Consider the following 5,560-nt stretch of genomic DNA (forward strand, 5'->3'; position numbering starts at 1 on the left):
AGTGACTGAGAAGCCAGGGGCAAGCAGCTATCTTGTGATTTTGTGACCCATGTGAAGCATTTATTATTATTATTATTATTATTATTATTATTATTAAAATTATACTTATTACTTATCAATAAAAAATAAGGCGTCAGTTATTGGAGTAAGAACCTGAATGATGAGAGAAGCAATGGAGAAGCCACCAGTGCCCTTCTCTCTTTCCTGATCTTCAATTCAAAAGGGCTCCACTCCCCTCTCAGCCCCACTCTACTAGTTACTGTTTCCTATCTGTCCTCAGTCCTTCAAGGCCACCATGGTTAATTTTGGTCATCTAGTGGCTAGCTCTACCCTCTACTAAAAGGAAACTTTATTGTCATAATGTAATCAAAATATCACACAACAACAACAACAAAACACATAGGAAAGGAGCAGACAGGAAATGTAGGACACTATAAACAAAAACAAACCTTCAAATTATAGGCATAAATGATGGTGAAGAATCCCAAGTCAATAAACAGTAGTTTCATGAAGATCATAGAAGAAAACATCGCCAAACTAGGAAAGACACAGCTAAACAGATATAAGAAGCCTGTAGAACACAAAATGCACAAGACCAGAAAAGAAAAATCCCCAAGACATATCTATTATATAATCAAAATACTAAATATATATAACAAAGGAAGTGTGTTGAAAACTGCAAGAGAAAAAAAAGCACCACTCACATATAAAGAAAAACCCATCAGAATAATAGCTGATTTTTTAGTTGAAACTTTAAAATACAGAAGAGCATGAATTAATGCATTCCAAGTCCTGAAAGATGATGGCCAGCCTAGACTAACATCCTCAGTAAAACTATCTGCAAAATTGAAAGAGTAAGAAAAGCTTGCCATATTATAAACAACCTAAAAATTAATATCCGTAACCTCTGACCTATAGTCTGTCCTGCCTATGGGAGGTGCTAGGATTGGTGACTAGCTCAGGTGTCAACAGAGAGGTGTCATCCAGCAACCGATGGATTAGCAGCAGACCTACAGCCAATCATTAGGTGGAGCTTGGTGACATCTAAAGAAGAGGGAGAAAAAGGTTTGTAGGAGCCAAAGGGGTCAAGGACACCACAAGAAAACTCACAGAATCAATTAACATGGCTCATGGAGACTCACAAAGACTGAACCAACAACCAGGAAGCCATATTTTGCATCGAAGAGAGGACTGAGCATAGAAGAGAGATTATGGAAAGAAATACAAGACCATAATTATTAAGATACAGAATACCACTGAGAGAACAAACAATACCATCACAAATCAACAACATTAAGGCCAACAATTGTGAAGTGGTACTTCACAAAACTGAAAAGCTTCTGTACAAATAAATAAATAATCAGTCTGCTGAAGAGGAAGCCTATAGATTGGGAGAGAATCTTTTCTGTCTACACATTTGACAGAGAATTAATATTTACAATATATAAAGAACTAAAAAAAAAGGAATCAATAAAACAACTGACCTATTTAAAAACTGGGCCTGAGGCCTGAAAAAGAATTCTAAAGATTGGCTAAGAAATATCTCAAAAAAGGTTCTATCCATGTGCATTGTTGCTTTACTTATAATAACTTGGAAATGAAAACAATCTAAATGCCCTTAAACTGATGCATGGATAATGAAAATTTGGTACATACACATCATGTAACACTATTCAGCTGCTAAAAGAAAATGATATCATGAACTTTGAAAGTAATGGATGTAACTAGGAAGGATCTTATTGTGTGAGGTAACACAAACCAAGAAAGACATTGTATATTCTCTTCCACTGGAGGCTCCTAGCTCCAAATTTTCAGATGTATATGCATATCCTAGGTAACAGCAAAAACAAGGAAGGTAAAAAAAGACCACTGTTGGGATCACAGTGTCAGGGAGAAACAGAAGGGTATAGTAGGGTACAATGACATGATCAGAGAAATGGGGAAAATGGGGTCTCTAGTTAGTGGGGGGATAGAGATAAATACAGAATAAGGCTGATAAAATAATGGTAAGGATGTCTGAACAAGTCATAATCAATCATCTTATTAACTAATTGCCTAAAAACTATAATAAACACATCTGTGGATAAACATATGCATGTATGTATAGATATAAATGTACATATATTTATGAAAATTTCTGAAGTGGGCTGACAATGCTTCCTCTAAGACCTAAAGACCATCTAATAAAACCCCAACATCAAATATGAGAAGTGGTCCTTTGAGTTGTTGGTTACAGTTGTCCAAGAGACTCCCCAAATTTTATATACTATTGCTATTGCCCTTGGTTGCCCCCCAGAGGTGTAAGATAAGTCCCTATTGCTGAAGACTTTGTACAGTTCATATACAGGGCCCAGAGACTTCTGACCTGGAACTTACCTAAATGTCTCCTCTCAGAGGATCAGCTTGCATAGTACCAGAAGGTGCCAGCCACACTTCCAAATGGGGAAACAATCAGCAGTCCTACCCAGCTATGACACCTATGAACCACAACAATGACCAGCACTGTAAGATAACCTTAAGAGTGTATTAGTGGCATGCATATCTTGGTAGGAACCAACAGCTCTCTAATTGACCTTAAGATTCACCCAAAATGCGGGAAACCGTGCTTGATACTAGACACCTAGACAATTATCTATTGCTAGTGAATTAATGGAACTTGAAGGAGAAACCACAAACACCACTTTACTAATCAGGATAATTCCTAACTGCACGCTAAATATTTGTCCTTATACCCACAGATAAGTGTAGTTCTCACCCACTATCAAGGAAAATTTCTTTGCAATATTAGGAGCCAAGTACAGAAATCTACAGCCAATTAAAGTGTAGGGTTGTGGAGTCCAGACTCAGTGGATATATCCATCAAAGAATTCCTGAACCCGAGGCTCAGGGAACATTTTGAAAGAGTTGGGTGGAAAGACTGTAGGAGCCAGAAGACTGTGTCTTCTGCTAATGTCAGAAATTACACCCACAGTCTCACTAACATGATTGCCAAAACATGATCTGAACTAGGACAACAGCAATAGACATGCCAAAGTGGAAGTGGAAAGCCTATGCTACCTCAATACTACACAAAGAACCACAGACAACCAAGGCATGCTAAAAGTAGGAGGAATAGTTTTTTCCAGGGAAGAGCACACCAAGTGATTATCTAATACCAAATGGTCAGCACTGAAAACATACATATAATAACATTATATAGACTGAGCAGGTTATAGTTAGGAGTGTGTATGTTTTACATATACATATATGCCATGCATTGATTAATAAAAAAGAGTGCATTTCAAAGAGAGCAAGAAAGGTTATATAGGAGGATTTGAAGGACAGAAAGTGGAGGTGGAAATGATGTAATAATATAATCTCAAAGTAGAAAAAAATTCTATTTTGAGATTCCATCTCACCACAGTTACCATGGCTATCATATAGAAAACAAAGGACAAAAATGCTGAATAGGATGTGTGGAAATAGGAACCATTATATACTGTTGGTAGAAGGAATGTAAATTGGTACAGACACAATGGAACTCAACATGTGGGTTTCAGAAAAAGGTAAAAACAGAGCTGTGATAAAACCCAGCCCCACCACTGGACATATACCCCAAAGAGTCAATCCTACTGCAGAGACATGACCACTTTCATTATTGTTCTATTTGAAATAGGTTGGAAATGAAATGTGCTTAGATGTCCACCAACTGATGAATGGAAAATAAAAATGTGCATATAAAGGAATATGTGTAGGGAAATGAATGAAACTGCAAAATATACCAGTTAACCTAAGCCCAGAAAGATGAATGCCACATATTTTTTCTCATACACAGATTAGCTTTGGATCTTTAGATTTGTGCATTTAACTTGAAATGTCTATAGAGGCCAGAAAGCTATAAAGGGCCTCTTGGGATTGGGAAGAGTCCTTACAAGGAGGTGGAACACATGTAATAGACCACATTTATTATGGAAGTAGATAAAGAAATTCTCTAAGTGGAAAGGTTTAAACTAGCATGATATGGGACATGAACATGAGAAAATAGTGTGTGTGTGTGTGTGTGTGTGTGTGTGTGTGTGTGTGTGTGTGTGATGAATTGAGAGAGGAGCACTAAACAAAGTTTAGGATGTATGAAAAACCACATGGAAATATATGATGTATTTAAAACCACATAGAAATATATTACTCTTTAATCTAATAAACATAAAATTTTTGAGGAAAGAGTTTTAACTGAAGTATCTTGTGTATATGGATGATATTCCTAGAAGCCATAGGTTAAATAAACAAAAATTCCAGTGCTGGGCATGGGATATCTCCATATGGTTGTTAATCAGGAAGGCCATGGTGGTCCCCCAAACAATTCAGGCTGTTGCCATTGCTCTTGGATAGTTAGAACTTATTGCTGAAGAAACTAGGTAGGTAGATCCTATTGCCAATGAAACTACACACTTTTATGGAGGGCACAGAGAAATTAAGTTGGAACTCAGGTGGAAGCTTCCATCTTTCATATTGTTGGAAGGTGCTTTGTAGGCTTCTAATGAAGGAAAGTCAATCATTTTACAAGGCAGTAGATAATGTGTACTATAATGCTAATCTGTCAGGCAAGATAGTCTTATTGCTACAGTACTGAAGTGACTGTTATGGGGGTACCCAAAAGCTTTGTGGTTGGATTTAAGGCCTGTTCACCAGGAGGGAATTTATGACTGGTGCTTCAAATCCACTCAAGAGCTTGGAGAACCTATTTATATTGTTTTACAAAATGAAAATGGTGTTAAACTGCCATCTAAATATTTACAAATATAAATTAGTATATTAGTATATAAATTAACATATAAATATTAAATTTGTATATAAATATAATATATTAATATATTATATAATATGTAATACAATATAATATATTAATATATACAAATATAAATATAAGTTAGTCTCAGGAATAGTGAATACAACATTTTGGCTAAAGTTGAAATTGACTAGAAGGAATTATCAAAATTAACTTTCAGTCTTTAAATTCTTAAGCCGAATTACCTTATAATTATAACTTGAAGTCACTCCTAAGAACAGATATGGGCAGAATGTTTAGAAAGGGTTCCCCAAAGAGGGAATGTTCTTTAGGCATTTACTGTACCTGTTACACGTGGAAGTTCCATAAAAAAGAGGTTTTTACAAACAGCTAATAATTTCCAAAGGTTTTTATAGTATTTACTTTGCAGTAAGAACATGCTTTCATGCCAGGTACGAAATGTCCACAAAATGAAACTCAACTTAGTATATGAACAGGTGTTTGTCCACACTGGGAACAGCCAAAAAAGCTTTTAAGCCTAAAGGTCATGTCTAATGGTCTAACATGGCCCTTATAAAGAGATATGGTGTTAATTAGTCCTCACAGGGCAGGAAAGATTATGGCATTAGTGAGAGAAATAAGCAGCCAAATCTGCTAAGGAGATCTGTAAATTTAATGATTAGTCATGTACACCTCTTGGTTAAACACTGTCTATTTAGAATCCCTTGTGATAAGCAGGCTCTCAGATGGTATAAAAAGTCGTTTGAGGCCTGCTGGAGCAGTACTGAAGGCACC

The sequence above is a fragment of the Peromyscus leucopus genome, chromosome 6, assembly GCF_004664715.2.
Source record: "Peromyscus leucopus breed LL Stock chromosome 6, UCI_PerLeu_2.1, whole genome shotgun sequence".
Taxonomy (NCBI): Eukaryota; Metazoa; Chordata; class Mammalia; order Rodentia; family Cricetidae; genus Peromyscus; species Peromyscus leucopus.